Source organism: Scyliorhinus torazame, chromosome 4 (genome assembly GCF_047496885.1).
Source record: "Scyliorhinus torazame isolate Kashiwa2021f chromosome 4, sScyTor2.1, whole genome shotgun sequence".
In the NCBI taxonomy this organism is placed as follows: domain Eukaryota; kingdom Metazoa; phylum Chordata; class Chondrichthyes; order Carcharhiniformes; family Scyliorhinidae; genus Scyliorhinus; species Scyliorhinus torazame.
In genome coordinates, this window is record NC_092710.1 from 57,508,858 (window position 1) to 57,522,392 (window position 13,535).

Genomic DNA, 13,535 nt, shown 5'->3' on the forward strand with positions numbered 1-13,535 from the left:
TCCAGCTCGCTCCACCAGTCAATATGATCATGGAGCTTCTTCCATTTCAACCCCGTGTTCCTGCCCTATCCCCGTGCCTCTTACTGACCCATCAATTGCAGTCTAGAGCCGGCTCAATGGCGGAGTCTCCACATCCCTCTGGGATAGAGAATTCCCAGGATTCACCACCATCTGAGTGACAAAATTCCTCCTCATCTCAGTCCGGCATATCGTTGGTGAATACACAGATTAAATTATATCTGGGAATGAATTACAGACTGCAATCTAATGGAGGGCTTCGGGATAGATTATATACAGAATAACAGATACCCGGGAGTGAGTTACTGACTGGAATCTAATCGAGGGGTTCAGGATGGTTTATATATAGAATAACAGATACCCAAGAGTGAGTTACAGACTGGAATCTAATCGAGGGATTCAGGATAGTTTATATATAGAATAACAGATACCCGGGAGTGAGTTACAGACTGGAATCTAATCGAGGGGTTCAGGATAGTTTATATATAGAATAACAGATACCCGGGAGTGAGTTACAGACTGGAATCTAATCGAGGGGTTCAGGATGGTTTATATATAGAATAACAGATACCCGGGAGTGAGTTACAGACTGGAATCTAATCGAGGGGTTCAGGATGGTTTATATATAGAATAACAGATACCCGGGAGTGAGTTACAGACTGGAATCTAATCGAGGGGTTCAGGGTGGTTTATATATAGAATAACAGATACCCGGGAGTGAGTTACAGACTGGAATCTAATCGAGGGGTTCAGGATGGTTTATATATAGAATAACAGATACCCGGGAGTGAGTTACAGACTGGAATCTAATCGAGGGGTTCAGGATAGATTATATACAGAATAACAGATACCCGGGAGTGAGTTACAGACTGGAATCTAATCGAGGGGTTCAGGATGGTTTATATATAGAATAACAGATACCCGGGAGTGAGTTACTGACTGGAATCTAATCGAGGGGTTCAGGATGGTTTATATATAGAATAACAGATACCCAGGAGTGAGTTACAGACTGGAATCTAATCGAGGGGTTCAGGATGGTTTATATATAGAATAACAGATACCCGGGAGTGAGTTACTGACTGGAATCTAATCGAGGGGTTCAGGATGGTTTATATATAGAATAACAGATACCCGGGAGTGAGTTACAGACTGGAATCTAATCGAGGGGTTCACAATGGTTTATATATTGAATAACAGATACCCGGGAGTGAGTTACAGACTGGAATCTAATTGTGGGTTCAGGATAGTTTATATACTGAATAACAGATACCCAGGAGTGAGTTACAGACTGGAATCTAATCGAGGGGGTCACAATGGTTTATATATAGAATAACAGATACCCGGGAGTGAGTTACAGACTGGAATCTAATTGTGGGTTCAGGATAGTTAATATACAGAATAACAGATACCCAGGAGTGAGTTACAGACTGGAATCTAATCGAGGGGGTCACAATGGTTTGTATATAAAATAACAGATACCCGGGAGTGAGTTACAGAGTGAAATCTAATGGATGGTTCAGGATGGTTTATTTATCTCTCTCAGACAGACACGTCATTCACACTCACTTACACACAATTACTCACTCACACTCACTCACGCTTACACACTCCTCTTACACTTACACAAACACTCACTCATTCTTTCGCACTGACTCACACACGCGATCGTACATACTTGCACACTCACTCACCTACTCACTCATTCTTACACACTAACTCGCTCACACACTGAAACTCACTTACACAGTCACTCACATTGACATACTCACACATTGACTCGCTCACTCTTAGACACACTCACCCTTACACGCACTCGCCGTTTACAGATACACTGCAGTGCGATACAATGTGCAATCTAATCGAGGAGTTAGATTTAACTCATTCTTACACACTCACTTACACACACTCGTATGCACATACTCTCACACACTCAGACTCTCACACACTCACTGACTTTCACACTCACTGACTCTCACACACTCACTGACTCTCACACATTCACTGACTCTCACACACTCACTCACTGACTCTCACACACTCACTGACTCTCACACACTCACTGACTCTCACACACTCACTGACTCTCACACTCACTGACTCTCACACACTCACTGACTCTCTCACTCACTGACTCTCACACACTCACTGACTGACTCTCACACACTCACTCACTGACTCTCACACTCACTGACTCTCACACACTCACTGACTCTCACACACTCACTGACTCTCACACACTCACTGACTCTCACACTCACTGACTCACACACTCACTGACTCACACACTCACTGACTCTCACACACTCACTGACTCTCACACACTCACTGACTCTCACACTCACTGACTCTCACACTCACTGACTCTCACACACTCACTGACTGACTCTCACACACTCACTCACTGACTCTCACACTCACTGACTCTCACACACTCACTGACTCTCACACTCACTGACTCTCACACACTCACTGACTCTCACACACTCACTGACTCTCACACTCACTGATTCTCATACACTCACTGACTCTCACACACTCACTGACTGACTCTCACACACTCACTGACTGACTCTCACACACTCACTGACTCTCACACTCACTGACTCTCACACACTCACTGACTCTCACACACTCACTGACTCTCACACACTCACTCTCACACACTCACTGACTCTCACACTCACTGACTCTCACACACTCACTGACTCTCACACTTACTGACTCTCACACACTCACTGACTCTCACACACTCACTGACTCTCACACACTCACTCTCACACACTCACTGTCTCTCACACACTCACTGACTCTCACACACTCACTGACTCTCACACACTCACTGACTCTCACACTCACTGACTCTCACACACTCACTCACTGACTCTCACACACTCACTGACTCTCACACACTCACTGACTCTCACACACTCACTCTCACACACTCACTGTCTCTCACACACTCACTGACTCTCTCACACTCACTGACTCACACACTCACTGACTCTCACACTCACTGACTCTCACACACTCACTCTCACACAGACTCTTACACACTGTCACTCTGACACACTCACTCCCACACGCTAACACATACTCACTCTGCAATCTGGTAGAGAGAGAGAGAAATCTCAGATCAGAAACTCTGAACTCAATTTTGAACGTGGTCATCATTTGTTGGGCTCTCCCTGTGCCCAGGTTGCCTGCAGAATTCACAAAATTAACGATAGTGGGGTCACTTTTAAAATGAATCCATTGACTGTAAAGTAATCTCGATTGCCCAGAATTAAAGTCCATTAACTTGAAGCGGGTTTAATTCTGGAATGAAGCCTGTGTTTTAGGCCGAGACATAAATATGGAGGGTGAAATTAAATTCACAGGAGGTCATTTGAATTCAGTTTGAATTCACTCACTCTCACTCACACACAGACTGACTCACTCATTCACACTAACTTACACACAATTACTCACTCACACTCACTCACTCTTACACACTCTCACTCACACTCACTTGTACATACTCAGACACTCACTTCCTCACTCATACAATCACACGCTCACTCACTCTTACACATTCACACACTAACTCACTCTTACACGCTCAATCACTCTCAGACACAGACTGACTCATTCATTCACACTAACTTACACACAATTACTCACTCACTCTTACACACTCTCTCATTCACACTCACTCATACATACTCAGACACTCACATCCTCACTCATACACTCACACGCTCACTCACTCTTACACATTCACACACACTCACTCACTCTTACACATTCACACACTAACTCACTCTTACACGCTCAATCACTCTCTCTCAGACACAGACTGACTCATTCATTCACACTAACTTACACACTCTCTCACTCACACTCACTCACTCTTACACACTCTCTCATTCACACTCACTCACACATACTCAGACACTCACATCCTCACTCATACACTCACACACTCACTTACTCTTACACATTCACACACACTCACTCTTACACGCTCAATCACTCTCTCTCAGACACAGACTGACTCATTCATTCATACTCACTTACACACTCTCTCACTCACTCTTACACACTCTCTCACTCACACATACTCAGACACTCACATCCTCACTCATACACTCACACGCTCACTCACTCTTACACATTCACACACACTCACTCTTACACGCTCAATCACTCTCTCTCAGACACAGACTGACTCATTCATTCACACTCACTTACACACTCTCTCACTCACACTCACTCACTCTCACACACTCTCTCACTCACACTCACTCACACATACTCAGACACTCACATCCTCACTCATACACTCACACGCTCATTCACTCTTACACATTCACACACACTCACTCTTACACGCTCAATCACTCTCTCTCAGACACAGACTGACTCATTCATTCACACTCACTTACACACTCTCTCACGCACACTCACTCACTCTTACACATTCACACACTAAGTCACTCTTACACGCTCAATCACTTTCTCTCAGACAGACACACTCAGTCATTCACACTCATTTACACACAATTACTCACTCACACTCACTCACGCTTGCACACTCCTCTTACACTCACACTTACACAAACACTCACTCATTCTTACTCACTGACTCGCACACATGATCTGACACACTCACACTCACTCTTACATACTCACACCCACTCACTATTACTCACACATTCTTACATACGCACACACTCTTACACACACACTCACTCACTTTTACACAATAGCTCACTCACTGGTGCACACTCACCCACACTTGCAATCACTCACACTCACATACCCACTCCCACACTCACTCCCACAGACTCACACTCATTCACATTCACTCACACGCTCAGTCTTACACACTCAGTCACTCTTATACAAACACACTGTTCACACACTCACTCGTACTCACTCACTCTCACTCTTACACTCACACACACTAATTCTCACTCTTACACTTACTCTGTGACACACTCATTCACTGCTTTACACATTCACTCAGAGAGTGAGGGAGGCGCACAGAGCGAGGGGGGCGCACAGAGCGAGGGAGGCGCACAGAGCGAGGGACACAGCGAGAGAGGCAGAGAGAGGGACACAGCGAGAGAGAGGGACACAGAGGGAGAGAGGGATACAGAGAGGAACAGAGAGAGGCGGGCACACAGAGAGAGTGAGGGACACACACAGAGGAAGAGGTACACAGCGGGTCAGGATCTGAGGTTTCGGGGACGTGAGTGGGTCAGGATGTGAGGATTAGGGGACATGAGGGTGTGATGGTGTGAGGGTGCCAGGACGTGAGGCAGTCAGGACACTGGGGTTATCAAAATGACCGTTTTCATTGAATCCAAATTGTTTCTTTATAAATTCCAATCTCAGGAATTGACATCAGAGGATTTCAGTGAAAAATCCCTTTGAACCCCCTTGTCTAATAAAATGATGTTGTTGCCAATGACCGTGTATTGATTCAGGAATAAACTTTACATCTCACAGTGAGAAAAAATCAAATTGAACCCAAATTAGAGCAGCTCATTGAAGAAATCTGTCTGTGAACAACACGTAAAATATGATGTGAAACTTTGCAATGAGCTTTGTTCCTGTGGCCAGGAATCTTCTCTTAAAATGGAGGCAGAAATGAAGTTGTGTTTAACTCACATTCTGTGATTTCTTGCTGGTTTTTACTCATTCTATGGAAAGCCTTCCTAAGGCGACAGACGAATGGTTATTCCAAACAGGTCAGAAATTCAGAGGGAAACATTTGTCAAACAAAGACAGAAATAATGACAGGACATTGCTGAATCTGTGGCTGTCTGCTGAATTAACATAACCATAGACAGGTCAAGTATCTTCCTTAGCAGATACAGGAACCACACGGAGGGGGACATTCCTGACAGAAAGTCGGGGTTGGGGTCGGCACACAGGTCACTGAGGAGATCTCAGTCCAAATTGTTTCCAATCATTTCCCAAAGGTTTGACGTTTGTGGCTCTTCCAAAATTTAAGATACTTTGCTGTCTCTATTCTGTGAATCCAGCTGTGAAATATCTTCACGTCAATGTCTTTTCCCCAACACTATCCCCATGTCCCTTTATGTCTTGGGATTTAGAAATCAGTCAATCTCTGCTTTAAACTTGGTCAATATCTTTCCATCTTTGAGAGTGGAGAAATCACCAGGAATGTGGGATTTGATCTCCAGGGTTAGGTTGGAGAAACAGGGCTCGTTCAGGCCCTATTGAACCAATATCTCCTCCTAGGACACTCCGGCAATCTCACTATCAGCCAATTGACCCTCCGCTGCACTCCCTCTCTGGCAACTATATCCTTTCTATGTTAGGGAGACCAAAAACTGTACACAGTACTCCAGGTGTGGTCTCACCAAGGCCCAGTGTAAATGCAGTAAGACATCTCCACTTCTGAACTCAAATCCCTCTTGCAATGAAGGCCAACATGTCATTCATCTTCTTAACTACTTGCTGCACCCCCTTCTCCACTTTCAGTGACTGGTGTACAAGCTCCCTTTGTACATCCACATTGCCCATCATACCACCATTTAAATTTGACTCTTTCCTTCAGTTTTTGTTTGACACTAACTTGGACAACTGTCCGAATTGTCTCAGTGTTGTGCTCACATAAAATGGCCACCATTAAGTAACTTAAAATGGCTGACTGCTGATCGTGGATTTGTTTAGACAGATTCCCAGAGAGAGAGAGATAGAGAGATGCAGAGACAGAGAAGATGGGGAGAATAACTGAATACATTAATTCAAGATTCAGAATCTCCATCAAACACTGTTAGCAAAAGTACATCATGGGGTTAGATACAGATTACACATCCCTCTACACTGTCCCCATCAAACATTCCCAGGGCAGCTACAGTATGATGATGCAGAGTAAAGCTCCCTCTACACTGTCCCCATCAAACACTCCCAGGACAGGTACAGCACGGGGTTAGATACAGAGTAAAACTCCATCTACACTGCCCCAACAAAAACTCCCGGACAGGTACATCACGGGGTCAGATACAGAGTAAAGCTCCCTCTACACTGTCCCCATTCCCAGGGCAGCTACAGTACGATGATGCAGAGTAAAGCTCCCTCTACACTGACCCCATCAAACACTCCCAGGACAGGTACATCACGGGGTCAGATATCGAGCAGGGCTCTCTCTACACTATACGGTTTCCATTTTCTCTCATCATATTTGTTTCTTTGCCAATTCACTTTAATTCTGTGTCTTCTCGTTCTTGAGCTTCTTAATAGTGGGAACAGTTTCTCCCTGTCTACTCTGTCCAGCACCCCCATGAATTTGAACACCTCTATCTAATCTCCTCTTGGCCATTTCTCTGCGTGGAGAACAGACCCAACATCTCCAATCTAACCTCATCACTGAAGTTTCTCATCCCTGAACCATTCTTGTGAACCTCCTCTGCACTCGCTCCAGTGTGTTCACATCAATCCTATAGTGTGGTGCCCAGAACTGTCCACAATATTCCAGCTGAGGTCTAACTAGTGTCTTGTATAAGTTCAGCATTACCTCCTCGCTCTTGTACCAATGCGGGAAAATACTGAGCAGGTCAGGCAGCATCTGTGGAGAGAGAAACAGAATCTTGGACCAGGGCGACTGGCAGATAGACAGATAGAGAAAAGTCCACACACACAGTAACACACTTACCCTCACACAGACACCCTGCTCTAAACAGATAGAAAATGCGGCAGATCACTTCTCCATCAGTCAATGGAAGGAGATTAATTGGATTTCTCTTCAAAAGGTCCAGCACAATTTTAAAAGAATGGGTGGGTGGGAGAGTTGGTGCTTCCCAATCTTTTGTACTGGGCTGTGAATTTGGAGAAGATTGGGCAATGGTGGGGAGAGGAAGAAGCGGAATGGGTACAGGTGGAGGAAGCATCGTGTAAGGTGCTAGTTTGCAGACTTCCGCTGCGGCTCCACTCCCATTTCTCCCGGGGAGGTTTACACAAAGCCCGGTGCTGGCATCTTCCTTCAGCATCTGGAGCAAGCGGAGACGCCATTTTGCTTTGGTAAACTTGACGGTGCGAGCCCCTATTTATGGAAACCACCGATTCACCCTGGCGGCAAGTTTGATACAATATTATCACAGTGGCATAAAGCTGGGTTGAGACAGGTTAAAGACTTGTTGGAAAGTAGATTTGAAGAATTGAGGGAGAAACATAAAATGCAGAGGGAGGTGAAGTTTAATTATCTTCAATGATGAAACTTGGTGAAAAAGGAGTTGTCCTCTTTCGTTTGCCTACCAGAGAACAAGCTGCTGGAGAAATTGCTCCTCCCAGCTGAGTTGGTGATGGGAGAATTACTAACATTTACAGGTGGCTGATGGACAGAAAGAAAGCAGCGATTGAAGAGATGAAACAAAAGTGGAAGGAAGAGTTGGATGTGGAGTTGGAATGGGGACTATGGGGTGAGATTATACACAGGGTCAATGCGACATCTTCATGTGCTCGGATGGGCTTGATACAATTCAAGGATGTACACAGGGGCCCATATGACACAGGAACGAATGAGCAGATTCCTCACAGAGGTAGAAGATAAATGTGAGAGTGTAAAGGAGGACCAGTTAATCATGTCCACATCGTCTGGTCACGTCCACGATTAGTGGGCTTCTGGCTCTCGCTATTTAAAACACAAACAAAAGTTGTGGAGGTGGAAATATTACTGGGATCACATGAGGCAATTTCTGGGGTGTCGGAAGTACCGGGACTAATAGATGGGGACGGGGCCGATGTGGTGGCCTTTGCCACATTGATCGCCCGGAGGCTAATTTTATTGGAAGGGAAGTCAGAAGATCCGCCAAAAATATCGACATGGTTGAGGGATATTGCGGAATTCCTTAAACTTGAGAAAGTAAAGTTAGCCCTTTGTGGCTCAGATGGGGGTTTCTGGACGAGATGGAAGCTGTTCTTGTCTCTATTTGCAGATCTGTTTGTTACCAGTGGGCAAGGGGAGGGAAGAGAGGAAAGGTTTAATGGAAATAAAGGAATAAATCTCAAATGAGGAGAATAGTATTTTGTTTGTGTTGTGACTGACTGAATGTTTGTATGTTGTTATGTCCGTCCTCATCGGAATGAAAATATTTTCAAAAAACACAGCAACAGTGACCACACTTTTTAAAAAGTAGCTCTCTGACTGCAGAATGGGTTTGAAGGTCACGAGTTAAAAGTCTTAAACTTAAACGTGGGAATGAGGGAGTTAATTCATCCTTTCCACAGGGGACGTGGGGGAATTTTCCACCATGATCACATTTCTGGGGCGGGATTCTCCGATATTGGCGCGATGTCCGCCGACCGGCGCCAAAAACGGCGCGAATCAGTCCAGCATCGCGCTGCCCCAAAGGTGCGGAAGTCTCCGCATCGTGAGGGGCCGAGCCCACATCTTGAGGGGCTAGGCCCGCGCCGGACTGATTTCTACCCCGCCAGCTGGCGGGAAAGGCCTTTGGTGCCCCGCCAGCTGGCGTGGAAATGACTTTGCCGGGCGGCGCATGCGCGGGAATGTCAGCGGCCGCTCACGGCATCCCCGCGCATGCGCAGTGGAGGGGGTCTCTTCCGCCTCCGCCATGGTGGAGACCATCCGGATCGGTGGGCCCCGATCGCGGGCCAGGCCACCGTGGGGGCACCCTGCGGGGCCAGATCGCCCCGCGCCCCCCCCCCAGGACCCCGGAGCCTGCCCGCGCCGCCGTGTCCCGCCGTTCCAAAGGTGGTTCAATCCACGCCGGCTGGCATGGGTTGACAGCAGCGGGACTTCGGCCCATCGCGGACCCGAGAATCGCCGGGGGGGTTCCTGCCGACCGGCGCGGTGCGACTCCCACCCCCGCCGAATCTCTGGTGGCGGAGAATCCGCGACACGGCGGGGGCGGGATTCATGCCGGTCGGTGGGGGGTCGGAGAAACGCGCCCCAGATTGTGGAATCTTACTGTGCAATCAATATGCCCGCTGTCAGTTTGTACATGTTCAACTAGAAAGAGAGAAAGAAATCCATCTTCAGAGACTCTGAACTGAATTTTGAAAGTGACCCATTTCTGGGCTCTTCCTGTGCACAAGCTGCCTGCAGAATTCCCCAAATTAAAAACAAGGTGAGGAGAGTGAGGGGCGAGTTAACAGAAAGCAGTTGGGGTTACCAAACTAACCGTTTTCACTGAATCCAAATTGATTCATTATTAATTCCAATCTCAGGAATTGGCATCAGAGGATTGAACCCCCTTGTCTAATAAAATGATGTTGTTGTCGATGACCGTGTATTGATTCAGGAATAAACTTTACATCTCACAGTGAGAAATCAAATCGAATCCAAATTTATAGCGCAGCTCATTGAAGAAATCTGTCTGTGAACAACACGTAAAATATGAAGTGAAACTTTGCAATGAGCTTTGATCTTGAGGCCAGGAATCTACTCGTAAGACTTCCGGTTGTGGTGATGACCAGCTAAGTCGCACGTTTCGGCACCTCCCGTTTTAACGGACTTTTGGGCTCTTATCGGGAGCCCCAACGGAAATTATTTACGGCCAAACCCAGTGTGAGGCGACAAAGGAAGGAGTCCCCCTGGGTGTGAATGGAAAGAAGCGATAGTAGTGGCCAGATTGCGGAGGATCCTCTGGAGCAGCGGCAGAGAAGAGAAGGGAGAAGCAAGATGGCGGCTGAGGGAGCCCAGATGGTATGGGGCCCGGAACAGCAGGAGTTCCTCCGACGATGTGTGGAGGAGCTCAAGAAAGAGGTTCTGCGCCGATGTTGCTGGCAATCGAGGGATTGAAGGAGACGCAAAAGACCCAGGCGATGGAGCTCCGTGGAGTGAAGGCAAAGGCAGCCGAGAATGAAGACGAGATACAGGGCTTGGTGGTGAAGACGGAGACGCACGAGGCACTACATTTTGGGTCTCCCCGAAGGGACAGAGGGAGCTGATGTTGGGGCGTATGTGAGTACGATGCTCCATACTTTAATGGGAGCTGAGGCCCCGACGGGCCCCCTGGAAGTGGAGGGAGCATACCGGGTCCTCGTGAGAAGACCAAAGGCAGGGGAAATACCGCGAGCAATAGTGGGGAGGTTCCACCGCTACAAGGACAGGGAGATGGTCCTGAGATGGGCTAAGAAGACACGGAGTAGCAGGTGGGAGAACGCGGTGATCCGCGTGTATCAGGATTGAAGTGCGGAGGTGGCGAGAAGGAGGGCGAGTTTCAATCGGGCCAAGGCGGTGCTCCACAGGAAGAAAGTAAAATTTGGAATGCTGCAGCCGGCAAGACTGTGGGTTACACACCAGGGCAAACACCACTACTTCGAGACGGCAGAGGAGGCGTGGACATTTATTCAAGAAGAGAAGTTGGACTAGATTTGAGGAATTGATGTTTGGAAAGAAGTAGCGAGGTGGTGGCAAAGAAATGTAAAGGGGGGAGAGGGGGAGGGCTTATCTGTAAAAATGTTAGACGGGAGACACGAAGAAATGTGGGCGCCGGTGGGGAAGGGGACAGGGAAGGGGAGAGGGAGCTGCGCCACTAGGGGCAGGGCCGAGAGGGAAGCGTGGGTTTTTTCCCGCGCTATGGAAATTGCGGCGGGAAATGTGGGTGCAGGAAGGAAGGGGGCCTCACACGCAGGGAGGCCAAGGGTAAACGGGGGTAGCCGAGGTCAGCCAGAGTTTGCTGACTCCCGGAAGCAATATGGGGGGAGCAATCAAGCTAGAAGGGAATCTAGCGGGGGGCGGGGGGGGGGGAATTAACTGGGTTGCTGCTGCTGAGGGTAAGGGGGAGCTGATACGGGATGGGATGGTCGGGGCAGGAGGGCGCCGTCTGGGGGACAAACGGGTGCGTGGGACCCGGGTGAGGAGCTGGTTTAAAAAGGGGATGGCTAGTTGACGATGGGGGGGGCGGGCGGTGAAGGGCCCCCCAACGCGATTGATCACGTGGAACGTGAGAGGGTTGAACGGGCCGATTAAGAGGGCAAGGGTGTTTGTGCACCTAAAGAGACTGAAGGCGGATGTGGTTATGCTTCAGGAGACGCACCTGAAATTGGCGGATCAGGTCAGATTAAGGAAAGGATGGGTGGGACACATATTCCACTCAGGCTTAGATGCGAAAAATAGAGGGGTGGCAATACTGGTGGGGAAACGGGTATCGTTTGAGGCTAAGACCATAGTGGTGGACAGTGGGGGCAGGTACGTGATGGTGAGTGGCAGATTGCAAGGTGAGGCGGTGGTGCTGGTGAACGTATATGCCCCGAACTGGGATGCCGCGGGTTTTATGAAGCGTATGTTGGGGCGCATCCCGGACCTAGAGATGGTAATTTGGTAATGGGGGGGGCACTTCAACACGGTGCTGGACCCAGAGCTGGACCGGTCCAGATCAAGGACCGGGAGAAGGCCGGCAGCGGCCAAAGTGCTTAAGGGATTTATGGAGCAGATGGGAGGAGTGGATCCCTGGAGATTTGCTAGACCGAGGAGTAAAGAGTTTTCCTTCTTCCCCCACGTCCATAAAGTATACTCCCGGATAGACTTTTTTGTCCTAGGAAGGGCGCTGATCCCGAAAGTGGCAGGAACGGAATACTCGGCTATAGCCGTTTCAGATCACGCCCCACATTGGGTGGATCTGGATCTAGGAGAGGAGAAGGAGCAGCGCCCACTTTGGAGATTCGACATGGGACTGTTGGAGGACGAGGGGCTATGTGGAAGGGTGAGGGGATGTATTGAAAGATACCTAGAGGTCAATGATGATGGAGAGGTCCAGGTGGGAGTAGTATGGGAGGCGCTGAAGGCGGTGGTTAGGGGGGAGCTGATTTCCATAAGAGCCCACAAGGGGAAACAAGAGGGTAAAGAAAGGGAGAGACTGATTGGGGAGATTCTGAGGGTGGATAGGCAGTATGCGGAGGCCCCGGATGAAGAGCTATACAGGGAAAGATGGAGACTACAGACGGAGTTTGACCTGCTGACCACGGGTAAGGCAGAGACGCAGTGGAGGAAGGCACAGGGAATACAACACGAATATGGGGAAAAGGCGAGCCGATTGTTGGCCCAACAACTTAGGAAGAGGGGGGCGGCGAGAGAGATCGGAGGTGTTAGGGACGGGGAGGGAAGGATGGAGCAGAGAGCGGTGAGGGTGAACGGGGTGTTTAAGTCATTTTATGAGAGGCTGTATAAGTCCCAACCCCCGGAGGGGAAAGAGGGAATGATACACTTCCTGGACCAGCTGGAGTTCCCGAGGGTTGAGGAGCAGGAGGTGGCAGGTCTGGGAGCGCAGATTGAGGTGGAGGAGGTGGTTAAAGGAATCGGGAACATGCAGGCAGGAAAGGCCCCGGGACCAGATGGGTTCCCGGTGGAATTTTACAGGAAATATGTGGACCTACTGGCCCCACTCCTGACGAGAACCTTCAATGAGGCTAAGGAAAGGGGGACACTACCCCCGACAATGTCGGAGGCGACGATATCGTTGATCCTGAAACAAGACAAAGATCCGCTGCAGTGCGGGTCATACAGGCCCATCTCCCTCCTAAATGTAGATGCCAAGTTACTG